The 18908-nt window shown below is 43.4% G+C and overlaps 1 pseudogene; it reads right to left on the reverse strand.

Annotated features, from left to right (window-relative positions):
* Window positions 1-7058: 7058 nt before the first annotated feature.
* LOC118662486 lies at window positions 7059-7308 on the reverse strand (annotated as a pseudogene).
* Between the last annotated feature and the right edge of the window lie 11600 nt (window positions 7309-18908).

The raw sequence follows: 18908 nt of genomic DNA on the forward strand, positions 1-18908 counted from the left end.
CTGGGTTGTGGGCTCAATCCCCAGTGTGGGATGTGCAGGAGGCAACTAATCAATGATTCTCTCTCATCATTGGTGTTTCTATCTCTCTCTCCCTCTCCCTTTCTCTCTGAAATCAAAAAATATATATAAAATCTGCAAATAATAACAGTTACTTCTTTTCCAATTTGGGTGCCTTTTACTTCTTCTTCTTGTCTAATTGCTGTGGCTAGGACTCTTAGTACTATGTTGAATAAGAGTGGTGAAAGCAGACATCACCACGAGGACGTGTGATTTATCTTAGGGATGCAAAGTTGTTACAATATCCACAAAGTAATAAATGCGATATGCCACACAAACAAAATGAAGGATAAAAACCACATGATCATATTGATAGTGATAGAAAAAGCATTCAACAAAATCCAGCACCAATTTTTGATAAATTAAAAAAAAAACTCTCAGCAAAGTGGGAATGGAGGGATAACACCTAAACATAATAAAGGCCATATATGACAAACCAACAGCCAATATCATACTCAATGGGCAAAAACTACAAGTATTTTCCTTAAGAACAGGCACAAGACAGGGATGTCCACTTTCACCACTTTTATTCAACATAAGCACTAGAAGTCCTAGCCACAGCCATCAGACAAGAAGAAAGAATAAAAGGCATCCAAATTGGAAAGGAGGAAGTAAAACTGTGCACCAAAAAGTTGCTGGGTTGACTCCCAGTTAGAGCACATGCCTGGGTTTCAGGCTCGATGGCGGTGGGGTGGGCAGGAGGCAGCCTATTGATGTTCTGCTCTCACACTGATGTTTCTCTTTCACTATCCTCTCCTTCCCTCTCTCTCTAAAAATCAATAAAAATATATTTTAAAAGCTGTGGTACATTTACACAATGGAATACTATGCAGCTGTAAAAAAGAAGGCGCTGTTATACTTTGAGACAACATGGAGAAACCTGGAGAATATTATTATGTTAAGTAAAATAAGCTAGTCAGAGAAAGACATATCACATGATCTCACTTATCTGTGGAATCAAAATAAATAGCAAAATAAATTGATGAACAAAATAGATCCAAAGACATGGAAGCATGAATCTCAGAGGAAGGGGGGAAGGGAGGTGGGAAGAGATTAGCCAAAGAATTTATATGCATATATATATAACCCATGCATTATTTGTTTCTTCTGTGGACAGTAGTGCAGGGAAGGCCTGGGGTGGCACAGAAACTGGGTGGAGAAGGGTAATGGGGTAAAAATGGAGGACATCTGTAATAACACCTAAACATAATAAAGGCCATATATGACAAACTGTAATACACTCAACAATAAAAATAAATCTTTAAAAAAATCTTTGTATACTTAGGTATTTCTGTATTACTATTCCCAAGGGGGGATTGTTACATCAGTGCACTTTTAAAACTTTGGTGGATTTCACAAATTATCCTCCCAAATGACTGCACCCATTTCCATTTCTACTCCCACATCATAATATTTTTCAAACAACATACTTGAGCCTTAAGCATAATTACATTTGGAGGTCTTCTCATTTTAAGTGTATAATTGATTGTCTGAGGTCAATACACTTAACTATATATTTAAATCTGTAAGAAGCAAAACGTGCCTATGTTGAGAAAATATTTATGGTGACTATTCCTTCTTAGCCTATCTTTTTTTTTTCTTCAAAAGAATTCCTGACTCACTGAAATGGAAATATTGAAAAAGATAAAAAAAACTAGTGCTGGCAAGGATGAGAAACAACAGGAACTCATACACAAATGATGGAAGTGGACATTGCTATCACCATTTTAGAAAATAATTTCATAGAACCTACTAAAACTAAACATCTGAGCCAACAGTTCATCATATACTCACACACACACACAGATTTTTTTGACATGTATTCATCTAAACAAATGCACTGAAGCATTCATGGCAGCACTATTCATATTAGCCCCAAACATGACACAATCCAAATGCCCAGTAATAGTAGGTGGGTAAATAAATTGTGGTATAGCCATAGAAAGGAGTATTATCCAGAATGGGAGTAAACACCTACAACTGTAAGTAAAAACACGAATAAATCTTCCAAAAGATTTTGAACAAAATTAGCTGGACACAAAGGAATTCATCTTGTATGATTTCATTTATATGAAAGTTATAAAGCTTATATGAAAGTTAAGAAGTTACTTATGATGGATTCTGGATAGTGCTTACCTTTGGATGGGTTGAAGGGGACAGTGACCAGGAAGTGGCATAAGGGGGATCCTGGGATGCTGATAATAATGTTCCTTTTGACCTGGATGTTCAGCTGAGAGCATGCCGTTTGTGACAATTCATCCAGCAGTTCCCGTATACTGGTGCAAGGCTCTCTATGTATGCTGTATCTCAGTACAAGGTTCACTAAAAAGGAGTATATGGTGATAATCTCTCTCTGTTTTTGAAACATTTATTTTTTAAAAATTGGCTGCATCTTTGAATTCTGTTGTTTCTGAATTAGCAGTGATATAACGGTTCCAGCTACCCTTGCCCACCTCAGCATACACTAAAACCAGTGCAAGTGAAGCAAGGCTTTGGGCATGGTCTGGGCACATCCTTTCTGATGCCAGCAAGATAGTTGTGCTGATAGGGGAGTATCAAAGCCTATACTCCAAAGTGAAAACTGAGCTATGCTTGTATTAGAATGTTGAGAAAAGTTCGTTTCAGAACAAAGCAGGGGTGAACAAAGATAAGACTCAGACAAGAGGTTATTTTCTTGCATTCTCTGATTCAGAGGTTCCCAGAACACCCTGAAGGCAGTAATCACTGTAATATGCTGAGTCTTCCTCATTCACGGTTACTCAGTAACCCCATCTGATCTGCTCGCTCACATTTTCCAACACAGCCAGTTCTTGCCTGTTGGCTTCATTGTTTGCCAGGCCAAGGAGAGTGGAGAAATCACGCATTCATGTGACAGGCTGATGTTTCTGAGCCACCTCTAAAACTTGGCCTAAGCCTTCAGGCTTCTTTGTCATACCCCAAGGCACCAAATATCCCAAAATGAACCCCTTAAAATGGCTTTTAAAAAACAACTTTTTTGAAAAACAATTTTAGGTTTAATTGGATGTGATAAACAGCATCCATGTTGTAAAGGATAGGATTTCATGAGTTTTTGACAGCTAAATATGCCCATGAAATCATGCCTACAATCAAAACACAAAACATCTTATGTATTCACAAAGTTTTATCAAACCCTTTCCTCCACCCCCACCTCATTATCACAATAGGCTGGTTTGTATTTTCTAGAATAAACTGGCTTTTGAATAAATGGGCCAAATCTAAGCATGTTTCACACACACGTTCACAGACACATACATATGTGCGCACACACTCCTTTTTAAGGGGGGCCTCTTCCTGCAGCCTCACACCGAGGCAAACAGCCTTAGGTAGCTTTGAAGCGTATCCTGTGATCGCTTGGCCACAGAGTTGGAAGAGGGTGGGAAACCTGATCCAGAATTCTGAAGGGAGTATTGGTTCCAGTGCTTTGCCCAACACAAGAAGCCATGAGGACACAGCAAGTATATGCAAGCAGCAGTTTTGGTCTAGGGATATTTGGGTGGCCGCAGCAGCAGTAAGAGCAGGGGGTAAAGCAGCTGAGCCCCATATATGAGTCTGCTTGGGCTGCCATATCATAGTACCACAGACTGGGGGGCTTAAACAGCAGAAATTTATTACTCACAGTTCTGGAGGCTGGAAGTCAAAAATCAAGGTGTCAGCAGGGTTGGTTTCTTCTGAAGCCTCTCTCCTCAGCTTGCAGATGGCTGTCTTCTCCCTGCGTCTCCACAAGATCTTCCCTCTGTGTATATCTGTATCTTAACCTTTCTTTTAATAAATTAGGACACCAGCTATATTGGATAAGGCCCACCCTAATGACTTCATTTTAACTTAATTACCTTTAAAAGCTTTACCTCCAAATAAGGGCACTTTTTGAAGTATTTGGGTTAGGACTTCAACATATGAACCGGTGGAGGGGGCACAATTCAGTTTATAACATCCCATAAAGACAAGGGATTGGTGAACACTTACTGTGGGCTGAGGGGTCGAGTGCCCTGTTGATGGAACTGAGCTCTGGGGATCAGGAACCCCTCTTGGTTCCAGACATGAATCCTGAATTCAATCCCTATGAGGCCTCGCTCTGCACAACTGTCTGTGAGTTCCCCAACGCGTCCTGTGGCCTTGTCTCCCATTTTTCCTCAGAGTAAACCACTGTTACTTGAGGATAACCCAATTGAGGCTGAAAGTGTAAAGCACTTTGAATGATAACTTATGTGTTCTGCTTACACGTAGGTGGATGCAAGGTGCAGGTGTGAAGAAATGAACACTTGACCTGGATGGGGAAGGAAAGAGCTAAACTCTTCCTTATGCTACTTACTCACAAAAACCTTTCTTTTTAATTCTCTGCTATTGAAGGTAACAATACAATAATTCCAATGATTACAAAGGGGTATTTATTATGCCCTTCTCCACGTGTGCTTATAAACCTCTCCTGGGTATACAAACTAGAAATGCTCAGTTATATGTTTGATAACAAGTGCTCAGGAGGGCAGGCAGAAATAGCAGGACGCAGGCTCCCCCTCCTGCAGGGTCATGGGTTTCAGGGCAGCTGATCGGCGAATTTGCTTGGCTCCACACTTTTCTAAATATATCGTCTGCCAAGTTTTCTCAGCAAAGTAGCTTGGTTGCCCAAAGGAATGAGATAAAAGCAAGGTCTTAAAGGAAAAGGATTCATAAAGCATAGAATTCAGCAATAAAATAGGAAAATGTTCCTATTTACCTTGCCTGGGAGGTAAAAGTTCTCATGTTTCAGGAAGCATTTCTGTTTATGCCTCGTAAATCAAACTCAACACAAAATAAAGATTTGGGAAAGTGCTATTGCCAAAGAGTGACATTCTTATGAGGAAAGAATGAAGATCAAGGGTTAGTCCCCCGCTTCCTCCTCCCAAACCATTAGTTTCTGCAGAGCCTGCAAACTGGTAGTCTGAGGGCCAGAGTTCACCCACAGACAGGTTTTGTTAGCTTGTCCTGCACCATATTAAAAATACATGTATTGGGATAAGTTACCAAAATTTAAAATTTGGTGTCAATATCTGCATTTATGGCATTTCTTCAGTAATTGGAAGGCCTGGCAATGTTGGATCCCAAATGGTAATCTACTTGTGCTAAGCAGTGGACATAACCTTGAGGTTGACAATGATTCTCTCCTTGACCAAATCCTAGCCAGACTCCTCTGAGACCTCTTCTCAACTAGGTCTCAGCTTTGGCCTATAAAGTCCTGTACAGACACTAACATATTTTCTACGACCTCAAGGCACATTGTTAGGATTACTCCCAATGCTGCTTTTACGAGGCTCTCTAGCACCCAGAAGCAGCACCCATTAAAGTACCTGCCTGAGAAAATTCAAGGCTGCCCAAGGAATTCCCTGTTTGTTCCCCACACCTGCAGATAGGATCCTTGTCTCTCAGTCTCTGTGGGAAGGTAGGGACCTAAGTTTCATAAGTTAGCAAACCCACATGGATTTCACATGAACCAATACCCCGCTTCTAGCTTTTTCATTTTTCCCTTTCCTGACTCCACTGAGCCCTGCTCACCCTTCCCCTTTCCCTCATTCTCTCCCTTTAAAATGTCCATCACCTATGTAGAGACTGAAGTTGAATTCAGTTCACACTGGGCTCTTTTCTCTATCACAGTATTTGAGTTATTACTAATTCAAATCTGTCCTTACCACTTTAAGTAGTGTCCAGCTTTGTTTATCTTTTACAAGATGTAATACACTGTCCCCAGTTTTCCCCAGTCACCATCCCCTCCTCACCCCCTTCCTCATGTCTAGGCTAAATGTTAGTTGTCAATTATCAACTCACTTGCTCTGTTATTTCACATAAAAAAAAGAGGGAAGTAAAATAAGTTTAATGCCCTAGCGAGTTGCTCATCAGTGGTTAGAGCACCAGTCAGAGGACTGAAGGGTTGAGGGTTCGATTCCGGTCAAGCTCACCACGTACCTCAGTTGCAGGCTTGATCCCTGGCCTTGGTTGGGGCACGTGCAGGAGGCAACCAATGTGTCTCTCTCACATTAATGTTTCTTTCTCTCTGTCTCCCCCCTTCCCTTCCACTCTCTAAAAATCAATGGAAAAAAACACCCTTGGGTGAGGAATAACAACAATCATAATAGTTACGCCCAAATGTCTCTCCTAAAGAGGGAAAATGAAAGATTCAGAAAGCAATGTGTTTCAAGGAAAATAGGAAAATTCATGAGAAACAAAGGTCATGCTTACTTAATATGAATTATGTTTCAAGGCCCTGTTGAAAGCCAACATGCTTAAGCCATCTGGACAACAGTACTGAGATTATTGGCTTAGAAGCTACCCTGGGGGCAAGTCTCATGCGGACCCTTAGAATATAGGAAGAAATAAAAAGTTCACATCCATGTTCTAGAGTGAGCCTGCATTGAGTCTTTGTCCTGAGGTCTTTTTATCTTTTTTTTTTTTTTTAATTTTTGCAGGTGAGAATCTTAGGGGAGGGTTTCACTAGAGTATTCATCAGCTTTCCAGGTCCATTTTTAATATGCTGACGTATTAAAATGAGTGTACAGAGGAGTTTTGGATTATTCTTCGGTCTGTTTTACTTTTATCTTAGGTCTGTTTGGCTTTAATGGGGTTTTTGTTATTTTGTCTCCAAGACTTTGTCTGTCTTTGGGTTTAGCTGGCACAAATGGCATTAATTGAGTCTTTGTTCTCTATTTTCCCAGGCCAGGGTGATTTAAGCTATGTATTCTCTGGTTAGGAGGACCGTATAAACCATTTGCTCTCAAGTGTCCTTGGTTGGGGAAGATAAGATCTTGCAATTCACAAGCTGGCTGCAAGCTGCCCAAACTGTAACTGTTTGGCCTTGATTTAACTTTCCTGTCTCAGTGTTCCCATTCCACTTGCCCAGGGATTTCCCTAGCTTCTTGCTGTCCTGCCACAGCACCAGGTTGCTCATGGCGGCCACGATGGTTTCAATGGCCTCCTTCAGGTCATTTTTGATGTCCTGCACTTTGGTAGCCTTTTCACCATTCGCTGTTGCTCCTGGCAGCCTGCAGGTCATCTTTGCCGCCCTCTCCATTAAACCCATTAATGTGTAGGATCCTCATTTACTCCCAATGCTGCTTTTACCAGACTCTCCAGCACCCAGCAGCAGCAGCAGGCAGTGTGTGGACCTGCTTGTCCTGTAGCTGCTTCTCAGTCTTTTTTGTTGACCTCTTGCTCTGCTTCTCCTTCTTGCGATGGTCCTCAGTCACTATTTCCAAGGCAACCCATGCTCCGCCTCTCAGCAGGAGCCGAAGGGGCTGATGCTGCTCTGGACCAAAGCAGGAGCTGCTGCCCTCCCACTCTTATTGGCTGGGCCGGGTGCCCTCCCTACCCTAAATGGCCCAGGCGGGCAGTGGGTTGGAAAAGAGGGGGAAGGAGGAGGCGGCTGTGAGGGGTGAGGAAGGAGGAGGAGTTACCCTTCTCTCCATTTTTATTTTTTTATTTATTTTTTTTAGGTTTTCAGAGAAAGAGGAAGGGAGAGGCAGAGAGAGAAAAACATCAATGTGAGAGTAAAACATGGATGGACTGCCTTCTGCACACTCCCTATCGGGGATCGAGGCTGCAAATCAGGCATGTGCCCTGACTGGGAATCCAACCAGCAGGGGGCCATGCCCAACCAACTGAGCCACATTGGCCAGCGCATCTTTCTTCCTTTCTTTGTTTTCTTTTTTTCTTTCTTTCTTTCTTTCTTTCTTTCTTTCTTTCTTTCTTTCTTTCTTTCTTTAATTGTACATTTTACTTTATCCCAGAGTCAGGTTTCCCCTGAATAAACTTTCTGGAATGTTTCCATTGCCTGCCCCTCCACCCCCCAGTTTGCCAGACTTAATTTTTCTCTCTGATTCCCCATTTCCATAAGTAAACCAGTTATGGCCTCACAGATAATCATCAAGGCACCTGGGGGCTGTGAACATGTGAGCACTCGGAGTCACTTTTTTTTTTTTTTTTTAAATACATTTCATTGATTTTTTTACAGAGAGGAAGGGAGAGGGATAGAGAGTTAGAAACATCGATGAGAGAGAAACATCGATCAACTGCCTCCTGCACTGGGGATGTGCCCACAACCAAGGCACATGCCCTTGACCGGAATCGAACCTGGGACCCCTCAGACCACAGGCAGATGCTCTATCCACTGAGCCAAGCCATCCAGGGCTTGGTGTCACTTTTATGTCCACATTTAGGGGGTAGAAAACAAAGAGAATTAGTAAATCTCTGAATCCGGCTTCATTTGTTGACAGGGAGAGAAGTGAGGCTGGGAAGGATGCCTTTCTCAAAGCTGATGATAAGTTGCAGTTAAGGTAAGCCCAAAATATCTTGTACTTGACCTGTGCTTATGAAGTCCCATCTTCATCATTTAGAGCAGAATTTCTCAACCTCGGGACTATCAACATTTTGGGCCACATAATTCTTTGTTATCAGGTACTGTCCTGTGCATTGAAAAAGTTTAGCAGCATCCCTGGTCTCTACCCACTATGTCAGCAACACGACCCCTCACCACTCTGTCCTCACCCCCAACCCCCATCCCAGTGGTGACCCACATGTCCCCAGACATTGCTAAATATACCCTGGTTTGTAAAATCACCCCCAAGTTGAGAACCACTGACACAGAGACATAGAGGTTATTCTGGTCTGAATGTGCTCCCTGCAACTCATATTGCGGGCAAAAAAGTGGTTCTACAGAAAGTAACCTCATAGGGTGATCTGATAATAAATTCCTAACTGGGCAGGTCTTATTGGGTAGTAATGCCCCAGGCGCGTAACTTCTTTAGGAAAAGCTTTGTGTTTGCCTTAACCAAGCCCTGTCCATTGTTCTTGTGCACCTAGGTTAACACACCTTTGAAATAAGTGTAACCGCCCTCCAGAGAGCACAATCTTCTTAACTAAATCCCCGCCTTGCTGTCTCCCACCTTCATGCCATCTTCCGTACAGTCTCTCTGTAATTTCAGATGCATAAAAGAAACTGCACTCTCCAGAGCATTTGAGATCTCGCTTCCTGGCAATTGTTGTTTTTGGCTCAAATAAACTCTTATAAAAATTCTCTACAGGTTTGGACATTTCTTACGTTGATAATATGTTGAACTCTGAGCCTCGGTTAGCAGGTGGGGCCTTTGGGAGGTGACTGGGCCAGCGCCCTCATGAGTGGAATTGGTGCCCTTATAAGAGACACCCGTGAGAGCTCCCTGGCCCCTTCAACCACAGGAGGAAACAACGAGAAGTCAGGTACCTGGAGCGTGGCCCTCACCTCACCCTGCTGGCACCCTGAACTCAGACCTGCAGCTGTGAGAAATAAGTTCCTGTTGTTTACAAGCCACTCGGTCTGGGTATTTTGTTATAGCAGCCTGAACAGACCCGATCAAGAAAGAAAGAAAGTCTCTCAGGGAAGATACACCAAAGTAACAACGGCAGATTCTTCCCTCTCCTCTCTCAGTTTCTTCTTCCTATGCTTCAAGCTCATTTTGCCTGAAGGCGAGACAACCCTGTCAGTCCTTGTCTTCTGTTCACCAAGGAAACAAAAGTCTCCCTTTTCCCTTGGGAGACCCTGGCTCTAGAGCAGGGGTGGGCAAACTTTTTGACTGGAGGGCCACAATGGGTTCTTAAACTGGACCGGAGGGCCGGAACAAAAGCATGGATGGAGTGTTTGTGTGCACTAATATAAATTCAAAGTAAACATCATTACATAAAAGGGTACGGTCTTTTTTTCCAATAGTTTTATTCATTTCAAACGGGCCGGATCCGGCCCGCGGGCCGTAGTTTGCCCACGGCTGTTCTAGAGGCTCTCCCCAACATACTGACCAACTCTTGGGTCCCTTGGTTCCCCCAGGAGCAGCTGAGAAGGTAAAAAGGCCCTGCTTTCGTGGGGAAGTGCTTCATTCTTCACAGGCCAGAACTTGAACTTGTGGCAATGCAATGTGCTGAGTACCTGACAGGCTGTGAGAAGAAAGAAGCTGCCGCTTTGGTGCCCTTGAATTGTGGCTGTCCAGGTTGTCAACGAGCACTTTACTAGTAATGACAGCTTAATTGATCAAGAGGGGACACAGGACAGCCTGGTGATTCGAAATGAGGCCTGAGTTCCAGCTCTGCCACTGGCCACCTGTGTGACTTTATTTTCTATCTGAGCTTCCATTTCTTCATCCATTAAGTGGCACCATTGTTGTGAGGTTTAAATGAGATATGCATATAAAATGATGAGGATAGTACCCGGCACTCAGGTATGGGTTCATACATGGTTGATGTTATCATTGGTGTTGGTTCTTTTCAGGAATGCCTTATCTAAAGAAAATTCTGCCCATACAAATAAACACACAAAACAACAACCAACCAAGTAAACAAAAAACAACCACCCAAACTGTGTACAATCGCTTAACTAATTGAACTTCAATTTCTCTCTGTAAAAGCTGTTAAATGGCCGTACTGACTATACACTGCGTTTGATTGCCTTCTGTAAAACACCCAGTCTTGTCTTGGCTGCAGTGTGGGTCAGGGTGAGTTTGTGGATATAAGGCGGGGCAGTAAGTAGGCTCCATTAGCCATGTGGTTGGTAAAACACTCACGGGGGCTGGATTTCTGTACATCACTATTCCAAAAGAAAACTTTGTTTCTCTTAAACCCTTTCCTCGAGTGTGAATCAGCTTTTCTCCTAGAGAGAATGGAACGCCCCAGGTCTGCCACAAATCAGTCAGCACTGCGTTTCATTCCTCAAACATGAGGAACAGAATCACCACAACTCACATGTCCTTCTCTCCAGGTTGCCAAACTGAGGGCCATTTCTGCATCCTTTCCATCAGCAACCACAAGCCATGAGGGCCTGACTGTTTCCTCACCCTCTTGTACACTGCTGCTTTGTAAGCATTAGGGACATGGCACACCTTCCAACAGAGATATTTGGGGTTTCCACAGGGAATGCTGGTTCTTGTCCCTCGTACTTCCCATGGTCAACCTGGATCCTGGGGTTGAGTCCATTTGAGTAAAAGAGCAAATCTGAGGAAGGGGGGCCTCATCCCCAGGGCTGGGGCTCCTAAGGTCCTGGCTGGTGTGCAACAAACAACCCCTCCACGGAAGTTCCACCATCCTTAGTTTCTTGGCAAGTATTTAGTTTTCGAAGCTGTGCTATGGTTAAGAAGGTGGGTTCTGGAGAGAACCTCTGGAGGGTGCACGTCCTGGCTCCACCCCTTCCTCACTGCGAGGCCTCCGCGAGGTCTACTTCTCTGGATCTGTTTCCTCATCAGCTGGTTGGGAGATGATAGTAATAATAATATAATAAAAATACTGGCCCCCAAGGTTGTGGTAAAGAGCAGAGGAGTTGCTGGAAAGTATGGAAAGCACCTAGCAATGCTTAGAATAGAGTAAGCTTGAATAAATGTGGTACATGATTAGTATTAAATCCCTTGTGGCCCTAGCCAGTTGTTTGGCTCAGTGGGTAGAGTATTGGCCTATGGACTAGACCAGTGGTCGGCAAACTGCGGCTCGCGAGCCACATGCGGCTCTTTGGCCCCTTGAGTGTGGCTCTTCCACAAAATACCACGTGTGGGCGCGCACGTACAGTGCGATTGAAACTTCGTGGCCCATGTGCAGAAGTCGGTATTTTGTGGAAGAGCCACACTCAAGGGGCCAAAGAGCCGCATGTGGCTCGCGAGCCGCAGTTTGCCGACCACTGGACTAGACGAAACAAGTATACAAGACAAGTGTGGATGGGAGAGTTTGAAGGGGTCGAACTCAGCGAACGTACCTCAATCAGATTGAGGACGTTTTTAGCAAAGGCCAGTTGAGGAGTACCCTAGTTAAGTTAATAACAATGTACCTACCTACATAGTTTAAGTTTAAAAAATTTGGCTCTCAAAAGACATTTCAATCGTTGTACTGTTGATATTTGGCTCTGTTGACTAATGCGTTTGCCGACCACTGGTCTAGGGGGCCCTGGGTTCAATTCTAATAAGAGCACATGCCCAGGTTGCGGGATTGAACCCCAGTAGGGGGCGTGCAGGAGGCAGCCGATCAATGATTCTCTCTCATCATTGATGTTTCTCTCTCTCTCCTCCTCCCTTCCTCTCTGAAATCAATAAAAATATATTTTAACAAAAAATCCCTTGTGCCTTTCTGAAGGAGAGAGCGAGCTGGTTGTCTGGGCAGGGCTGGCTGAGGGAACTTGCTGTAGGATACACATTGAGATGGCCCTAGAATGTGGCGAGACCAGCAGCTGCCTAGCGAAGGGCTTCTCCACCTCAGCACTTCTGACATTTGGGACCAGATTATTTGTCATGGGGATCTCCTTTGTATTGTAGGGTGTTTAGCAGCCTCTACCTATGAAATACCACTAGCACCTCCCTATCTCCCGCTGTGACAGTGTAAAACATCCCCCAACATTGCCAAATGTCCCCTGGGGGACAACAGCTTCCTCAGCAGAGAGACCTGAAGCCAATGCAGCAGGTGCAAGGAGAAGCCCCCAGGGTGCTGGCATGGACTTGACTCTTCCTAGAACCAGTGAGCTCAGCACAGACAATGCCAAATGATTTCAACCTTTTCCTCTGCTTTTTTTTTTCTTTTCTTTTTTCTGGCAGTCCAAGTTGAATATGTCTATTTGGATATACATGTGCATTATATGGAAAAACTGGTCTAAAGACAGAAGGAAAAAATTATGCCTCTACAAAAGGGAAATGTTTTACAGAGAAACAGTGCTGGGGGTTTATTAAGGTTGGTTAAAAATAGCTGTCACTGAAATTGTGTGAGCTAGTGACCTGGGTAGGTGGTTTCTAGTAATGTCATGGAGGGCTGGTGTCACCTGTGACTTTCCCTATGTCCTCGGCCCCCACCACAAGAATACGCTAAATATGTGCTTTATATCCCACCTTGGTCCATGTTCTTTACTTCCTCCCAGAACAATTCCCGCAGGGCCACTGGGGAATCAACTCCTAGGGAATCCTGGAATGTTGGAAACTGCCCAAGAGGCCGGGGAAACAGCCTCTCTCCACTTTCACGGTGGTCTGTGTCAACGTGGCCGATTAACTTCCTCTCTTTGGAGTATTCAATGGTGATTTTAAAAAATGTATCTTTATTGTTGAAAGTATTACAGAACCCTCCCCCACCGAGCTATCAACAGTGATTTTTTGAGAAGATCTTCTCAGGCGTTAGTTAGCTGGGGATCTTGTTAAATACACATTATGACTCCATAAAGCTGCGAGGGACTTGAAATTCTGCATTTCCAACAAGCCAGGTGACACTGGACCACACTGAGAATCAAGATGCCAATGGACAAGTCTACAAAAGGTCTTCTTTTTCAGCACCTCTAACAGGGTTTTCAGCAACAGTTTGGAAGCAGCAAAGAGGCACTTTTATTGTTGGAAAGAAGAAACAGCTAGGGTAAGATTTTGTCCACAAAAACAAGCACCTCCTCTTATTCTCCTTGAGGGCATATCGAGGCAGGATGGACGGGGGTCAGTACTGAATGAGATTCCTTTGGCCGGTGGCTTTTCTTCCTTGTGTTCTCCTGTATTTCTGCTATGTGTGCAGAGCACAAACTCATTTCAAGAGGCAGAGGCAGGGAGTGGGGAGGGCAGGAGCCTGGAGGAAGCATTGGGGGCCTCCCCAGCATCAGGGTGAGCCCCCAGGCAGTGCTGGCACGTGGGCACAGCGGGCGCTGGTGGCCACTCTGTGTGTGGTGTGCAGGGCTCTTGGAAATTCCCTATGAATGGCCAGGAGGAGCTTAAGAGACGATTGGCATAAGACCCTGCTGTAAACTACACTGGTTTCCCAAGGATTTTGCAAGTGCTCACAAAAGTATAAAGGATAACCTGAGCCCTGTGGGTCCTTTATGAATGGGAGATTATGGTCAAGCTTTGCCACAGCCTAAGGGTGCAGAACAACAGGGCCATTGTGGGGCTAGGCATTCATATTGGAGATAAAATTTTAGCTGGGTGGTCCAAGATAATGGAGGTATTTATGACTCCGGCTAAGCATATGTATGTTGGACTGATCCACAGATTACCCATACAGAGTCTGGGCTCTGTGGGCTCCGGAGGGGTGAGGCCTGCCAGGGTACAGATCTGGGATAAAGGGGCCAGTGATCAAAGCGACTCAGGAGGACTAAAGAGCTGTTTATCTGTGACCTGGGGATACAATGAAATGAGGGATACCATTTCACTGAAAGCTGGGACTGGTTTCCAAGAGCATCCTTAAACCTCTGAACTTCAGAGAAAATGCTCTCAGTCCATTGCTCAGACGGAAAACTCACACTAGAAAAACAACAGTGGCTGTGAAGGAATTGGGAAGCTAGGTGACCCAGTGACCCATATACGGTCCCACAGTTGGGAGCTGGGAGGACAAATCACTGGCATGGCCGTGACATGATAAATGACCTTGGACCAGTCCTGTAGTCTTTCATTTTCCTCATTTGCTGGGGACAGAGGTTGACTGTGGCCAAAGTGGCCAAGCCCCAGCAGAACGCAGCACAAAGACCATGCTTGCTTCATTTTATTTTGCCTATGAAAGACAATTTAAAGGCCTGCTGGAACACCCCTCTGAGAATGCTGGGTAAGGACTAGACTTTTCCAGAACAGGAGGTGCCACACCCCTTATCAGCCTTAGAAAAAATTGACATATGTATTTGATGAGTTCTGACTAGTAGTCATGATGTTTGAGTATCACAATTGTGATAAGGAATATAGACATCATTCTCAAAAGTTCACTTATGCCCTAATAACCCTTTCCTTCCTCACCCTCCCATCACCAGGTAACCACTGATCTACTTTCTGTCACTTTATTTATTTTTTTAAAATACATTTTTATTGATTTCAGAGAGGAGGAGAGAGGAAGAGAGAGATAGAAACATCAATGATGAGAGAGAATCATTGGTCAGCTGCCTTCTGCATGCCCCACACTGGGGATCGAGCCTGCAACCCGGGCATGTGCCCTTGACCAGAATCAAACCTGGGACCCTTCAGTCCGTAGTCCAATGCTCTATCCACTGAACCAAACCAGCTAGGGCTACTTTCTGTCAAGCTAGATTAATTATGCATCCCCTAAAATTGTATATGAGTGCAAACAGGGTACAGAGTATCTATAGTAGGACTTCTTTCACTTGCCTTAATGATTTTAAGATTCAGTGCTCTTGTTGTATGTATCAGCAGCTTGTCCTTTTCACTGCTGAGTAGTACTCCATTCTATGGATATGCTGCAATGTGTTTGTGCATTCACCTGCTGAAGAACATTTTGGTTTTGTCCAGGTAGTGATCTTCCCAAATAAAGATGCTGTGAGCATTCATGTTCAAGTCTTTGTAAGGACATATGCTTACTTCCTCTAGGAATGGACTACCTAGATCATATGGAAAATATATAACTTTTTAATAAGCTGCCAAATTATTTTCCAACGTGATTGTCCCATTTTACATTCTATCAGCAGAGTGGGAGTTCCAGTTGCTCCTCCTTGCCAGGGGTTGGTGTGGCCAGTCTTTTTAATATTTGCTGTTCTCGTGGATTTGTAGAAGTATCTCAGTATGCTTATCCCAGTATAATTTGCATTTCCCTAGTGACTAATGATGTTGAACATCTTTTTATGCATATGCTTGCCATTTCAAAATCTTCTTTGATGAAGTACCTGTTCATATCTTTTGTCCATTAAAAGTGAGTTGTTTGTCTTGATATTGAATTACAAGAATTGTTTATATATTCTAGATAAACTCCTCTTCAGTTATATGTTCCCTCCTGTTTTACACCTCACAGAGGCATTTTGAGAGCTGAGCAGTTACAGTTGAGGGGGGCAGATAGTACTACTAAGCAGGTGTGTTTCATTCTAGAGTCCCTGGTGTGTTAGGAGTTGCTTCTCTTGCCAGACCTTCCTTTGGTTCTCTTTCACCACAGGGTTTTAGGGTCTTTATATGCCACACAGTGCAGTTCCAAGCATAATCTGAGTACTACACATACTACACACTTTGTCACCCTCTGTCTGAAAGTGGGTGACTTGGTTATCTGAACAGCCCAGGGCTCCAGAACAAATATTTGGGGTGATGACAGAGAAGATACCTGCATTTGAGCTTCGGCCAGTACAACCAACAGCACATTATAGAAGAAGGAAGTATTTGGATTCCTTTTATGCCTCTAGTTATAAATTGCAGGTCAGCTGTGGTCTTCCCCCACTCTCTATCTCATTTGAAGCAATATTTGTTCTTTACCCACAATTTTCTTCTTTATTTGGTAACACAGGGCACTTTATCCTTGTATATTAACTCAGCACATTGCATGCTTTAACTATATACAATTTTATTTGTCAATTATACCTCAATAAAAAAAAACAAGCATAATGTAGCAGTTGCTATTGCTATTGCTGCAAAGAAAGGGTCTTCTTTAAGAAGAAAGAAGAAGAAGAAGAAGAAGAAGAAGAAGAAGAAGAAGAAGAAGAAGAAGAAGAAGAAGAAGGAGTCAATAGATATATATCTATCAACAATTGAATCTACAAACAAAATGAACAAACAGAACAGAAACAGACTCACAAATACAGAGAACTTATTGTTGGTTGCCCGATGGGATGGGGGATGGATGGGGAAGAACGAAAAAGGTAAAGGGATTAAGAAGTACAAATTTGTTGTTACAGAGTAGTCATGGGGATATAAAATACAGCATAGGGAATATAGTCAATAATTTTCTAATAACTAGGAGTGGTGTAGGATGGGTGCAGAATTTATTGAGGTGGTCACTTATTAAGTTATGTAATGTCTGGTCACTGAGTTGTACACCTGAAACTAATATAATGATGTAGATCAACTGTAATTGAAAAAAAAATGATTAAAATTGCAAAAAATAAAAAAAGAACAACAACAAAAAAGGAATGATCCCAAACCTATGGGTCTGAACAACCACCATTTGTTACAGCTCAAGAGTCTGCAATTCTGCTGATAAGAGCTAGGCTTGGCGGATCTCAGCCGGGCTCACTCACACACACACACCTGCAGTTACATGGAATTTTAGTCTCTGTCTGTAATTGGCTCATCAGAGTTCAGCCCCATATTACTGTCAGCCTCGCTGTTTCTGTCTCTGGTTCTGATTCTGGTTCTGGTTCTGTTCCTTGTAGCACTGAAACTTGCTTCTAGCATGACTCTCTGGTAAGGGAGTCTGAGTCCCTCTCCTATGCTGCTGGGCCCAGGGGGGATGGTAGCCCTCAGGGGTCTAAGTTGATTTGGGTTCCATGAGAAGCAGACCCTGAGAAAAACAATTAAGTGTGAGCAGCTCATCCCAGGAAGTGGAGAGGTGGGGAAGTGAGAGAAGGGACAGGTGACAGTCAATACAGGGTGTGTTAATGGAGAGGCTACCACTGTGAGAAACTGGGGCACAGTCCCACTGGGGATACTGTCCCATCCAAGAGACAAAGAATGGAACCTTGGCTGGGACAGAGGGTCTTCCAGGTGAGTGCTATGTGAGCCACTTTCCTTGTTTTCTGAATCTCTGCTTCTGAGCTTTCTCCCTCAAGGCTTCACTGCAAAGGGATTGTGGCCCCTGAGGCTGGGTTTAGTCAGCTAGTTTCCCGTTTACCTACATTAAGTCCACTATAAGCAGGCAATGCTTGCGTGTCCAAGGACCTGGTAGGTAATCACAGAATACAAATGGACTCAAACAGTGCCAGAAGCAAGTCTGATCTATTTTCTTTCAGGGCATAATCATTTAAATCCACCCTTGATGAGCTAAGCGGGCTGGATTCTTGCATTTAAGGGCTCTGGTGGGCCAGTCGGGGCGTTGGCTGCACCTGTTACAGCTTTCTGTGGATCAGCGGGCTGGGATGCTCAGCATAAGCCACCGCTTCTTCATCTTGTGCAGGCATCACCAGAGAGCTGCTTTTAATGAAACAGCAGATATTTTTAGTGATTTATTATGAAATGTTTTTTGCATGGGATGACGGATTACTGCAGAACATTACAGTAATCCCTTTCAGGCTCATGATTTAAAAGCTCACAAAGGAATTTAAGCAGTTGGATGTAAGCTAGCTTAACAGTAGGAAGAGTTTAAAATGGCCCAATTTCTCAGAAGATATTGTGTTAAAGCTTGCATAATGTGGCTTTGGAGCTTTCTCTGCTCTGACCACTGTTTTGGTCTCCTCTTCTGCCTATAACCAGCTATGCTTTTGATCAGTTGTATAGATTTATACCAATCTGAGTAGCTTCTTGCTTTCCAGGCTGAATAACCTCAGTAGTATCAACCTTCATCTGCTGATGAAGGCTAATTGATTGATACATTCATTTATTCAGGAAGCATTGTTGAGTGTATTTGTGCAACCAATATTATGGGGCTCAGTGACTAAAAAGCCCAATATTTACTTGCACTGTCCCAATGTCAAACCTTCCAGTTAAGGCAGGGAAAAAACTGATGTCTTAACTCAAAGGCTGTCACGCAGGATGAATTCTCTCTAGGTCAGGGCCAGCATTTTTGTTTTATTCTACCCTTCAACTGATTGGATGTGGCCCATCCACATTGAAGAGGACAATCTGCTTCACTCAGTATATCAATGTAAATACTAATCTGATCCAGAAACACCCTCACAGAGATGCCCAGAATAATGTCTGACCAAATATCTGGTCAAATACCTGAGTCAATTAACCCAATAAGTTAACCCAATTAAGTTAACACATAAAATTAGCCATCCCAATATTCTTTATTCTTTTTAGTGGCACTATTTTATGGATGTGCCTTAATTTATTAAATTAGTCTCCTTTTGATGGACATTTGATTATTTCCAGTCTTTGGTTATTATGAATAGTTCTGAGATTAATAGCCTTGAGCACATATACTAAGCGGCCAGATTATTATGACCGGCCAGATTATTATGACCACCCCATCAGTACAATGAAGTGAAT

Source organism: Myotis myotis, unplaced genomic scaffold (assembly GCF_014108235.1).
Source record: "Myotis myotis isolate mMyoMyo1 unplaced genomic scaffold, mMyoMyo1.p scaffold_m19_p_9, whole genome shotgun sequence".
Lineage (NCBI taxonomy): Eukaryota > Metazoa > Chordata > Mammalia > Chiroptera > Vespertilionidae > Myotis > Myotis myotis.